The following is a 13,760-nucleotide window of genomic DNA, read 5'->3' on the forward strand; positions in this document are numbered from 1 at the left end:
AGCTATAATCATTCAGTCGGGTGTGCTGTCCCCAGGAGAGATGATGGTATAAAGTCACCCAGCAGTGAGACGGGCTTGTGGTGCCAGTGATAAGCTCTTTACTTCCTTGGAAAAGGCAACTGCAAATGCCCCAAGCTTTGGGGAGGGATCCATATATTCCAGTCCAATGTGGAAGGCTTTCCACAGACAGAAACAAAAAATACCTGAGCCCCTAATGAAACAGACCAGCGCAGAAAACCCAGTGATCACTAAGAAGTAGTCCTTCAAGGTCAAGGATGACAGAATTAAGCTACAGAAGTTAGTCTGGGGGTCTCTGCTTAGCAGAGGGAGGCTCAGGCCAATAAACTGACATGGATGGTCTGTTTTGCAAAAGCATCTTCATGGCTTTTTTCTTTTTTTAAGATTTTATTTTTCTTGGGAAGGCAGATCTGATTTACAGAGAGAAAAAGAGAAAGATCTTCCATCCACTGGTATATTCCCCAAATGGCCGTAATGGCCAGAGTTGAGCCACTCAAAACCCAGGAGCTAGGAACTTCTTCTGGGTCTCCCACACGGGAGTAGGGTCCCAAGGCTTTGGGCCATCCTCAAATGCTTTGCCAGGCCACAAGCAGGGAGCTGGAAGAAAAGTGGAACAGCCAGGACACAAACCAGCAATATGGGACGCTGGTGCTTGCAAGGCGAGGATTTGACCTTTGAGCCATCTCCCTGGACCCCTTCAGAGCTCTCTTACTAAACATGATGAGTTTGGGTCTAGGTTATTTTGCAGCCCCTCAGTCTTTCTGGCATCTCCACAGCATCCATAAGAGCCAGCCCTTTTCTTGTCCATCTATATGGAAATAAGCTCCAGTGCTAGATCCACTTAGACAGGTGGATTTTAACAATGCAAATGGAGATGGTCTTTCATTGGGGGAGAAAATGAGTCCCTTGCTGAATTTGGCATCAGCTGAGGAATCTTCATAAAAAAGAAAAAAAAAAACAAAAACAAAACAGACCTCACTGCCTTGTTTGTGAGTAGAGCCTAATCCTTTGCCCAAGAGATTACTGGGTCTTAGAAAGAAGCTCACATGCGTTTTAAAAGCTTGTGCCAATTGCATTTGTGTCCAGAATATACAGGATTCTTCCTGCTTTTTAGGGTTGACAATAGACATTCCATGCTATTTCAATGTCTCCAAATCACAAACCTAAATGTTTGCAACCTTTGCCATCACCCAAAGTGGACACAGTTATTTTCCCCCAGTTATTTTCTCTAGAGATACCGTTTTCTGTGGAAGGCAAGGTACCAAATGCAGCTGATACGTGGAAAAGTAATTGTCTTCAGCTCACAGTAAGCCTTTTCAAGGTAGTCATGATCCTGGTTCAAGGGGGGTTTTCCATTTATCCCTACCATTTTGTTTTCTCTTTGGTTATAAGAGGGTGGTAGAATGCAGGTGGGGATTTATTTTTCATTCTTTCATCCTATGTGTTCCTATTTAAACCCAAAGCTATCTTATTCTGTCCTCCCTGGGGAATGTCAAGCCCAGGGACACACACAGGATGAATATCCCTAATGCAGAAATAACTCCAACCCCAAGGAATCCAAAATCCAAAACTTCGTGAGCACTGACATGATGCTTAAAAATAAGATAAATTTTTTTTAAAAAGTCAGGTTTTGGAATGATTTATAGATTACAGATGCTCAACCCAAGTCCATAAAAAAATTCTAAAATCGGAAACTTGATCCCAAGCATTTCAGGTAAGATACATCCAGCCTGTGGGACAAACAAAATCCATGTTTTTGGTGCAGCAGGGAATTCTTGAAATATCCTTTAAAAAACATGAGTTGCTAGGCTTTTCCTCTAGAAACTTAACCTCCATAGCCACCCAAGTTTCCAGAGGAGACTGAACACAGATGATTGAAATCTATGTCTCAAGATCACAAACAAAGTGATAACATTAGGATCTAGCACTCTATAAGGTCCCAGGTAGGCCCGTGGCTACTGTCTATACCATCCTATCACCCAAGGGGATCTCGGGTTTCTGGATAACTGAGTGAATTCTAGAAAGCAGAGCTGCCTGAGCCCAGGAAGAGCTCAGCCACTTTGCCAGTCCCACGTTCCTCAGAAGGGATGAGTCTGGGTGGCCTCTCCTGGCATTGCTTCTCATTTCACTGGGGCTGCCCGACTGCCACCTGCCATTACCAGTCCTGTCTCAATTCTGGGGCCAACTAGACTCTCAAAGAGAAGGAACTGGGAGGCCTTTGAACACCATAGCAGGAGACAGCTCCAAGCCCCACTACTTTTGTCCTCATCCAAAACCTCAAGTCCCCCTGCCTTCCCCCCAGTTGGCAGGACCTGCCCAGCCCTCCAGGCTGTACCTGCACACCTATTTTGGATATCGACACCCTCCAACCCAGAGCCTGACCTTCTTCATGTTGACTAACTCTAAACAGATGGTGTTGGGAACAGAAGCCAATAGAAAAGCAGGCCAGGAAGTGAGTGGCCATTTCTATCTCAGAGGGTGGGGGAGGCAGACCCTGTCAGTCCTCATTGGCAGGAATAGGCCAGAAAGCAAAGCCTCAGGCAGGAGTGTGGCAGGTTACGATGCAGCCAGACCAAGCCAGTCTAGGGCAGGAAATATCTCATCAGCTCCTATGTCCTGCCCCCCCATGGCAATCCTGACAGGTCAAGCCTGGGAAAGGTACAGAACACATGACAAAAAAAGAAGGTACTGGACTGTGACCCCATTGCACAAATCCAGCTGCAGCTGAATGGCCTCCGCCCAGGCCAGACCTGGCTCAGCAGGGGAGGCGGCCTCCCCTCACTATCACATTCCAGCTGCCAGAGGCAAAGAGGTAACCATGGGAACCCAAACCAAGGGCTTAACACTAGAAGGAAAGAGGCTGGAACGATGGAGAAGAGGCCGAGAAGAGCTTCAAGAGACAGGCCTGCAACTTTCCTAACTTGCTCCAAGCTGGTCCAAGGTGATTCAGACTGCAACACTGAAAAAAAAAACAAAAAGTGGGACGGGCACAGGACAAAGTAACCTGGCATCTAGGAGCCTTGAGGGCCTCTCCCAGACTTCGTCTTCCTTTCCTCCAGAGACATTTCACCTGCCAGTCATTCGGCTCTGAGGGAACACAGCTCCATGCAGGTGAACAGAAATGGTCCATGGTGGAGTGTCTTCAATTACAGGAACACAGGCAACACTTTGCCGGGGGTTTCTCCCTAACCCCCAATGGACTACGCATGTCAGGAGATGAGCTGCTGGGCCTGTAAACACACCTGGCACACACGTGGGGCGGGGGGGCAGGGAGTAGCTGTGCGATTCTGGCAGTCTCATTCACTCCACACTGCAAAGGGGCGGGGGGCTGGCTGCAGACTAGTACTGCAGATTATCTTGCAGGATTTGCGGGGGGTGAGGGGGGCTGATTAGTTGAAAAAGCGTCTATCTAAACAGGTAACAACATTCATATTTAATCAACAGCTTTCTCCCAGGTAGCTACACATTATTTCAATAAATTGGACAGGGTGATGTTGCAAGCCTTCCTTAAGTCAGCCGGATTCTCAACCTATCATTTGGGATTTATTGTAGCTCCGGGTTCTCAGGAAACGCCACTGGCAACAGGCATTGCAAACTACCCCGAGCCCATGGTAACTCTTTCTCCTCCTATCACAATGTACAGTGTTCAGGAGTACATGTCTTGCCCTGCCTCCCTGTTAGACACTGAGAAAATACTGCACCTGTGTCAGTCTTTGCACACACTTCACAAAGCCTGATCCCAGGCAGCCTTGTTGCTCCATTCTTTTTCTTCACAAATGACATATCTTCCCTTTCTAAGATGTGTTGATCAATTTGAAAGGCAGAGTTGCACCGAGAGGAGAGGATGGGCTCTTCCATCCACTGCTTTACTCCTTCAGATGCCCAGACCACAGCTAGGACTAGGAAGGCCCAGGTCAGGAGCCAGGCATCTCAGCTGGATCTCTCTCGCACATGCGTGCAAGGACCCCAGCACTTGGGCCAGCTCTTGCTGCTTCTTCAGACACATGAGCAGTGTCTGAAGTGGAGGAGCTGGGCCCCTGACCAGCACTTACAGGGCACGTCAGTGTTGTAGGTAGTGGTTTAACGTGTTGTGCCACAATACTGGCCCTGGGTGACTCATTTTCTTACTGAAGTCACTGGAGTTAAAGAGGAAGGACAGTCTTAAGAGACAGACAAGGGAGAGACTGACATGTTCATTGGCCTGTTTGTCACAATGGCCCCCAGCAATAAGGTAGTAGAACATCTGGGGGGTCACCCAGTTCTCTGCCAGCATTCATTTGCCGATAGACCATCATAGGGGCATTAGAACAAACTTACAGATGTTGCTCACAACAAAGTTACCAAGATGCTTTCACCTAAAAGAGAAAGGTGAGGAATATCCATGATGCCCCATGTCAGTTACAGTACAAGATGACATGGCGATCATGCCTCATGTTAGTTCATTTCTCTGGGTTTGAACCAACCTCCCAGGAGTGTTAGGAAGATCCAGTCAGTTAAGAGGAAAATTTCAGACAATGCTTGACCTAGTGAATACTTGATAAATGCCAGGAATTGACACCTATCAGGTGCCAGGCTTGCTGGTGTTTACAGGTACTTTGTCATTCAGGCCTGGTAACAGCCATAATCTGGTAAGAATTAACACCTCTCTCAAGGTATTTTTATCACTATTCTACAAACGCCAAGCGGGCTCCAGGGCGGCCCACGGATAGCACAGCTCCAACCCAAACCTGGGACTCTCTGGCTCCATTGCACTGAATACCTTGGGGAAGACCATTTTGTTGCTATTATTTTTTAGTAAGGAATGACAGAAAACACCTTAGTATGAAGCTCCACTCTAAGTAGTTAAGTTGCCCAGGGATCACACAGGAGTACCTTAGATCCTGACCCCAGCTTCCATGGAATCCGTGGAGACAGCAGGGAGGGCTCCTATGACGGGGTAATGCCACCCCCAGCGGAAACCTGGCCTGCTCTTCTGTCCCCAGCTTTGGCCCCTACCAAGTTCCAGCCATTGTAGATACTGAACCAGCCAATCGTAGCACTCTCTTCTTTCCCATACAAATAAACATAATAAAAAATAACAACAACAACACTAACAGAAAATAACCAGGAATTTACATCTCCACTTTAAGGAAGGTTTTGGGAAACAAACAAAAACATGAAGAAAAAAAAAAAAAAACCACAAGATTAGCATAAGATTGAATTATCAGGTTGGGAAAAAAACTTCAATTATATATATGACATTCACACTTGCAATGCCCGTATAAATGAATCCTTGCAGGTACATTATTTTATTCTTTAACACTGAACTCCCAGAGAGTAACTTCTACTGGGTATTTAACAAAATTTACTGGATGTGCAAAACCAAACCAACAATAAAACGCCTCCCTTGGAGTTGGCAAGGTATGTAACATGTTTCCCAAACACTTGGCCAAACTTTTAAAATAATTAAAACTTTATAGCAACTATTACCATATTGCCACCCTGTCCAAAATATTTTACTGAAAATTCAAGTTAGACAATTAGTCCTTTTGTTGACAAAATTAATACAGCCCAGAGATCAAGAGATTTTTTTTTTTGCACCTGTATAATTTACAAACAGGATGTATGACGCAAACATTGCCGTGAGCCTCGTGAGTTTAGCTTTTCACTGACCTTAGCCAAAAGTAGAGATGTGAGCTCAGTTTTGATTAAGCCAATGGATCAGTCCTTAAAGGGAAGGGTTTGCCCAGTGGGAATGTCTTCTCTTTTGGGTTTATTTTGCTGACAAAACCAAGCCTTATGGGTATTTTGAACAACTAAGCAAGCATTTCTGTAAGAATGGAAAACATTCGTAATGCTAAGGTCATCAGCTAACAAGATTCTTGATAACCATGAAGCAGGTGGCACTCACAGAAAGTGTGAGTCCACTTTCACACTTATCACCATGCATGGAAACAGCTGACCTTCATCAGGCTCCTTCCAAACTCAGTACTTTCAATCACTACCTCAACTCTTACCACAATGCTACAAAGGAGATGATTCATGCTGCCCAGTGTTTTGAGGGTAAAAGGTATTTAATAACTGACCCTTTATAATACATGCCTAAGGGTAACACTGAGATACTACTTTTTGTCTAACTCTAGAAATCTAGATTTTTCTTTTTCTTCTTCTTTTTTTTTAGGATAACAGAGAGGAGGAGAGATAGAGGAAGATTTTTCGTCCGTTGATTCACTCCCCCAAGCAGCCGCAAGAGCTAGAGCTTTGCTGATCTGAAGCCAGGAACCAGCAGCCTCTTCTGGGTATCCCACATTGGTGCAGGATACCAAGGCTTTGGGCCATCCTCAGCTGCTTTCCCAGGCCACAAGCAGGAAGCTGAATGGGAAGCTGGGCTGCCCAGGTTAGAACTGGCACCCATATGGGATCCCGGCGCATTCAAGGCAAGGACTTTAGCTGCTAGTCCACTGCACCAGGCCCTTGTTTTTTCTTCTAATCAGGGTCATGTTCAACATATGATAAAATGCATAGTTCTCAGGCATACATCTACTAGCCATCACTGAAAACTCAACATGTCTATCATTCCAGAAAAATCCCTTACCTCTCTCCAACCTATTTCCCAAGCCCTAGAGACAACCAATGGCTTCATTTGCCATATATTGGTTTTGCCTGTTCTGGCTCCTAATATAGAATTGCTTATGGATTCTTTTGTGCCTTGCTTCTTTCAGTTAATCCAATACATCCAAGGTTTGTTCAGGTTTTTGCCAGTATCAAGCAGTCATTCTTGCTGATTGCTGAGTAACCTTCCATCACATGCATATGTCACAGTTTGCTCACCCATTTTCTTCTAGATAGATGGAGGATTGTCTCCTGTTTTGACAATCATGAATAAAGTTGCTATACACATTCTAGCCAAGCTTTTCTTTGTGGACATTTGTTTCCTGTCTATCTTGGGTAAATACCTAGGCGTGGAAATGTTGGGTCATAAGTTGGTATATATTTAACTTTACAACAAACTGAAGTTTGTAATCCCAGTACATTCTACAGAATGGCACTAACTTTTTCACGTGCTTTATTTTTTTCCTCTTAAATGATGAGTTTCCTGAGGGCAGGGAACCCATCGCCCGATTCCGGGGCTGCCTCCCACACAGCAAATGTAAGAAAGGAATGCCCAGTGTTCATGCTCCCATTCTTTCCAGCAAAACAAGCATGCAGTGGAGGCCCTGCCCACTCCAACAAAGTGCAGCGCTGCCCAGCCCAGAGGCCCAGGCCTCCCAAGTTTCTGAAATGTCATTTCCTAGAAAGTGACCCCTGAAGAATTCCACATGAGAAAACAGAACTTACCACTCCTGTTCGAGAGATGCTAGGGACAGCGAAGGAGTCACCACCCAGGACTCTTCTGCCAGACAGGAGGACAGAGGAAGAAGCAAGCCACAAAATCCCAGCCCTTCTGGAAGCCACCGGCAAAGTCCAGAAGAGCACTAGGAGGTACCCTCCTACAGTGACAGGAGCCTGTCCTTGGTTTGGCTCCAAATGCTTGTTGGGTTCTACAAGAACATGGAACCTAAGAATAAACTTTCATCAAAAGTAAAATGTTGATGCCTTAAGAAAAAAAAAAAAAAAAAAAAAAAAATATATATATATATATATATATATATATATATATATATATATATAGCGCCAGCTGCATCACACAGGATAGAATGCCAGAAAGACCAATGGGTTAAACATGGAGAAAGCGCTTGGGCCCATCATCTTTAGGACACAGGTTTATAATGTAAACTCATCCTTTCCTCTTTCAAGTTTCTCATTTCTACAGATCAACCGAGCTACTTTAAATCATAGTATTGCTATGCATTCAACCTAGGACTTCCCAGAAAGCAATGGAATTGTTGCTGAGTTTTGTGACCATAATGCAAAAAGGACTGATTTTATTCCCAAGAATAAAATCAGAATCTTTCTTCCCAGAGGAATACTTTGGATTTATATAAATCAAGCCAGGGGTTCCCATGACATGAGACCTGGCGAGCTGGGACAATCTCCATCTCCTTTGGTCCCAAGTCACCAGGGAGGGATGCTGTTTGGAATCCCTGCATTCCGAGGCTCTGGGAGGTGACCCAACCTTCCTTTATTCAGAAAACCCGCCCTGAAGCCAGTCTCGCAGATACATGTTTATCCGCTGCTGCATCTCCAGGGAAGTAAATTCTCTGCAACATCCCTTGGTAACCTTCTCCAGGGTTTTATCAAGTGTTTGGAGAGGCAGGTCTGATGTGCAAAGCAAAAAAAAAAAAAAAAAAAAAAAAGAACTCTCTGAGCCACGCTACCCGGCACTGGAGAGGGCTATGCGCTTGGCACCAGGCCTATTCATGGTAGAGGGATGTATTTACACACCAGGCTATCCAAACAGATACCATTTGCCAGGAGCAGATGTGGGAAGTTGATTCAAGAGAAATTGCCACAATAAATTCTGCTCCTAACCCAGGCAGAGCACCAAATAGTTACTGTGGTTTATAACATTGTTTGAAAAGTAAATGTACTTCCTCCTCCATTCCCAGTTTTGGTTCCTAAATCCAGTTTCGTGGTGAAAACCACAACACCCACAGCTGTCAAATTTTCAAACGATTGGGCTTCAGGGAAAACCAGGTCTCGGCCAACAGAGCACCCTGCAAGTCTTTTTCTGCTATGTGTATTTTACCTTGTCTGCAATGGTCAAGCCATACTTTCAAATGCCTGAAGGGGGGAAAATCTTGAAAAGACAAAAATAACCATCAAAGTGAGTGAAAGTGTAAAATCAACTTTGGTGAGCTCTCTCTGACCTCAGTACTTTGGATGGGAAATGGTCATTTAATGGGCTAAAAGGAAAAAAAAAATGGAAACCAAAAATGCACATGGCTTTCTTTGTAAGTCTGGACTACACAGCCGGTCTATCTCACAGTTCTCTCTCCACGGAGATCGTTTGCGAGTGGGAGTTCCCTGTCCAAAAGCCTGGGCGCACCCCAACGCTCCGCGGCACGACAGTGATTTAGAAGGGGTGGGGGCGAGGTCGTCATGTTAAAACACACCAGAAAAGGGGGGGAACACTTCCAAGACACACACACACATACACACATACACACGGACCCGACAGCGAAATTGAACAGCTAAGAGCAAAGCAAGCGTCCGGCCTAAATGCATTCCACCACCACCACCACCACCCCCGCCCTTTCCCAAGGACCTGAGTTTTCTGCTACCTGACAGCAAAGCTCACTTCTCAAGTAACTGCCTGTGGATTGGCCGGGGTAGAGGTGAAGATGGGGGGGGGGGGGGGCGGGGAAGGCCCCTTCACAGTCCCATCTAGGACTTCTGTTGTTTCTGTCCTACAGAAACAAATGCCTGGACTCAATAGGGACCCTCGTGAGAAGCAATTCATCAAAATTAAAATATTTCACAGATCATTTCTTCTGAAAAGTTTGCGTGCTGTCAATAATCAACAATCTCCTTTCTCTCTGAGTGGCGGCTGCTGCCTCCCTCTTTAGTAAAAAAGCCAAGGTTTGCGAGTGTCAGGGGACCCTTCGGAGCGCGCCACCTGCCCTGCCCCCCGCATCGGGTCCGCAGCCGCTCCAGAAAGCCTGCTCCAGGAAGCCACGCTTGGGATAGGGTTTCCCCAGCCGCCGCCCCGCAAAGATGCAAGCAAGACTCTCTCGCCCAGCTCCCAGGGCGGCAGCGAGACTCGCGTCCCCCAGCCGCGCCAGGCGCTAGAGGACCGGAAGCGAACTCATACCCCACACTCACCATTGCCGCTCTCCTGGCCGCCGCCCCCGAACAGCGCTGGGCTCCCAGCGGGCGCAGACACCAAGTTCAAACCTCTCCGCGGCTCCGAGAAGGTGGTGGAGGCGGCGGCGCCGGGCATCGCCGGCGGAGCTCAGCCGCGCTCAACAATGGGCGGCCCGGCCGCGTCCCGCGCCACCGCACCGGGGCTTCCGCGGCCTCCAAGGGGGCTGATCCAGCCCCGCGCGGGGGCGTCCAGGGTGCGAATCTCGGGCCACCACGCCTCCCGGACCTGGGGGTGGGGGCCGCGCACAAGCCCCGCGCCCACCGCGCCCGCTCCCGCAGGGGCCGCTCTCGTTGGGTGCGCGCTCGCAGGTAATCCCACAGGAAGCCTTCAGGATTGGTCTGGGCGCGCAGGGCGGATTTGCATTTCAATAGCAAAGCAGGCTCCCTAAGGTTTGAAACCGGATCCCGAGACGGAAGAGTCGCGGAGTTTTTAAGGGGACCGTCGCACTCCCAGGCTCAGGAAGGTGTCTTTAACGTAACCCCCACCCCATCCAGAAAAGGAATAGGGATCCTAAAGCAAAAGACCAACACGCAGGAGTCCGCGCTCACTCTCCAAGGACCGTACAGTTAGTCACTGATCAAAGAAAGCATAAATCAAATTAAGGTAAAAATAAAATTCGCAGTTTAAAAAACAACAAAAAGGTTCGACTCGGGTTGTAGGCGTGGGCGACCGCCACCGCGGCCTCCCAGCCCTGGGCCTGGTCTCCAGGCTCAGTCTTGCAGACTGACCCCGCAGAGGTGATTATTTCAGTCGTCGGGACGGTAATCGGCCGGAGAGCCTCCACCCGGGAGTTATAGACTTGAGGGAGGGGGAGAGAAGTGCGTGTTGAGACGTCGTGTACTTTACATTTAGGATTCGGGTGCATTGTTCGGGAAGGGAAAAGGGCTTGCTTGGTCTTTCTCAGCGGTACCCCACAGCCCCTTTTAGGAGAGGTAAGCTTTCTTTTCCCCCTCCCTTGTAATTGTTTCCACATGTCCTTCCTCTCCTGCGAGTTAAAAGCCACTACCGGGAGATCTGCAGACGGACTTTCTTCGCGCTCAGGCAGAATTCCCAACTGTCTGCATTTCCAGGTTCTGTATTTAAGGTGGTAAACACACCCAAAGGAAGCCTGCCTCCGTTGGAACCGGAACTGTGCAGCGGAGCCATTGGGTGCTTCTTCCAGGGGCAGTGTGCGCTGTGACATTCTGAAGGCATTGGCGACATTAGCCACTGCAGCAACCGCCCAGTAACCTCCCCGGTTAAGTCTTAACGGGTCGGGTCGGCTGGCCCTCCCCTCTCTGGATGGGATTCCCTTGGAAACTTGCAAAGATATTCACAAAGGTGAGACCTACCTGTCTAGCAGGGATTGGATCCCCACACACCTTGCCCTCGGCATTGGAAAACAGGTCCCAGTTGCCTATGTCCTACCTTTTCTGAGTGAATCTGGTAGTGGTGGGTGGGGGGAGGGGGAAAGCAGTAATGTCTTTGAAGTCCAAGCTCACAGCATTTAAAATATCCTGGTAGGGAGCTCAATATCTGCAGGAGCGCCCAGCCGGAAGCTCAGAAAAGGCCTCACCGCTCCCACTGCTGCTTTATCTGGTTTCCTGAGTGTTCAAGGTCGGGGCAGTCTCTGGAGGGAGGACCAGATGCCACCATTCCCCTTGTGAAGTAGTGGTGATTAAAGCACCATGCCCGGCACACCTCTCACCTCTCACCCACCCGACCAACGACCAACGGAATCCATCACTCTTACCAAAGCTCCCTGGGTTTGCATAAGAGCATAGATTCCGGAAGATGGCTTTTATATCTGCACTTGAAAGGTGTCAGCTGTTTCGTTTGGACAGATAGAAAGTCACCTGTCCCCTGGGGACGGAGGTGAGACACATGACCACAAAGAAAGCCTTGCAGTACATTGTGAGAATCCTCTGCACCGGCTGGAGGCGAGCTCCCTTGCCAGCACCTCAGTGCTGCAGAACAGGCCAGCTCTTCTCGGAGAGCATCAACTACTACACAGGTGCCCGCTGCAGTCCCAAGCGATTGAAGTGTACTGTGTGACACTTTCTGTATGAGAAATGCACTCATGAACGACACATTACCTGAGAATCCAAAGCGCTCATTAAAATGAAATAAACAGATGGGTAAGGAAATAAAGCATTTGAAATGGTGCAGTATTGTGTGAGGACGTAAAAGGCAGGGAAAGCGTACCCAGCCTGCACTTGGTACCAGTGCATGGCCTGCCCATCTAAAACCTGCTATTGTTTTTTTTTTTCCTTTCATTTAAAGTGTTGATTCTTCCTTCTACTGGTTCACTCCTCAAATGGCTGCATTGGGCCAGGCAAAAGCCAGGAGCCAGGAACTCCATCCAGATCTCTCATGGGGAAGGCAGAGGCATATGTATTCAAGCCATCTTCCACCACCTTCATGGGTGCATCAGCAGGAAGCTGGATGGGGAATGGAGCAGCTGGACATCCCAATATGGGATGGCAGAGTCCCATGTGGCAGCCCTATCTACTATTCCACATTGTCAACACCCTCCACTAAGCTTTCTTGGATGCTGGAGTTAAGTGGGTGACAGGCACAGCAGGGAAAGACTCATTCATCTTTTCCTTTCCTCTCTTATCTTTCTCTCTGCTTGACCCATGTCAATTTAACCTCTACCTACAGAGCACCAGGCGTTGGGAATATCAGCTAGGGATGCAGTGTTGGCCTTAACTGCAGTGTGAAACTCAGGTACCTGAAGAAATTGTTTCACTAAAGAAATGTGGATCTCATGTGATAAGGATAGTGGCGCGTAATGGGTTAAGAGCATGAAGTACATTCGGGGTTTGGCAGCTGTGGGCAAGGTAAAATGACCTCACTGGGCTTCAGTTTTGCCCTGTAAAATAATAATAATTACAGCGACCCCAGAAGGCTCTTACAGAGATTATGTGGGATAATCGTGTGTGCATCTGGGAGAGGGGTAATAGTTAGATATTAACTGCTCCTGTGCACTCCATTGACTCTCCCCAAAGCCTTCTTCCTTCCTCCCAGTTGGTCCCTTTCACTGACCAAGGAAGGGATGACTCATCAGAACTCTTAGAACAAAGGATCCAGGCAGGAGACTTAGGGTGAAGAATATAGGATTAGTCAGTCCAGAGCCAGTTCCCTCCAACAGATATTCCAGCTTTCTAGGCAAAAAAGAAAAAAGAGATAGCCTGAGGGGGCGGGAAGGGGATGGGACTAGGAAGCTCCAGAAAAGCCTCTGTGTTCCACCTATGGTCCCGACTGGAGGGGCAGAATGTTTCTGGGAAAACCAAGAGGGCGCAGATTCCTGATGCGTGTGAGGAGGCTGCAGACAACAGCAGAGCAGCTGGCCACCAGACAGGGAGCAGTCAGCAGCATGGGAACACTGCTCAAGCGCAGCCTCACAGGGCTCTCTTCTAGCATTCCCGCACGCGCACGTCCGCGCGTGCACACACAACGCTGCCCAGGCCTCTCGCAGCTTCCAAGTCTAGAAAAGACCCTTTCGTAGCTGATAGTGTCTGTCTCCTGGCTTGAGGAATTCTAAAAATAGAAATTATGATCAGATTTTTCTTTAAGAAGAACTAGTTGCATTTCTGTCATAATTGTGCCGGCACGCAGCATTTGTCCAACGCAACCCTGTGCCTGAGGTAGATCAGAGGAGGGGATATTGAGGTCAGGGGAGGGTGCACAGGAGCTGTTTGAGAGGGGTGAGCTCACTGGGGCAAGAGGAGGAGGAGAGGGGTGGCTCAGGTCCTAAGACATCAGACAGCGCGGTTCAATAGGGGACAGTCTAAAGGAATATCCCAGGACACGAGCAGGTGGCAGTCAGTGCAACTGGAAGAGAGACTTTTAGGCTTCTGGTCTTGTAGGCCATCTTCAGGATTTAGAAGATGTCTCTTAGGCAAAGGGAAATCAAACTACCCCACCAGGGGCATGGCCAGGAGCTTCAGGGTCAAGAAGTCCCAAGGATGGC

The 13,760-nt window shown here is 48.0% G+C and overlaps 1 protein-coding gene across 3 annotated transcripts in view; it reads right to left on the reverse strand.

Annotated features, from left to right (window-relative positions):
• SHROOM3 (shroom family member 3) overlaps positions 1–13,760 on the reverse strand; it is a 319,221-nt gene that overhangs the window by 66,436 nt on the left and 239,025 nt on the right. Inside the window, exon 1 of one of the 3 annotated variants that reach the window (XM_058667187.1) lies at positions 9,763–10,386. The exons of the other annotated variants lie outside the window; for them this stretch is intronic. The gene's annotated coding sequence lies outside the window, so the exon portion shown is untranslated. Of the gene's footprint in view, positions 1–9,762; positions 10,387–13,760 lie in introns of those variants that run through there. 3 annotated transcript variants of the gene reach the window in all.

This window comes from Ochotona princeps, chromosome 7 (genome assembly GCF_030435755.1).
Source record: "Ochotona princeps isolate mOchPri1 chromosome 7, mOchPri1.hap1, whole genome shotgun sequence".
NCBI lineage: Eukaryota > Metazoa > Chordata > Mammalia > Lagomorpha > Ochotonidae > Ochotona > Ochotona princeps.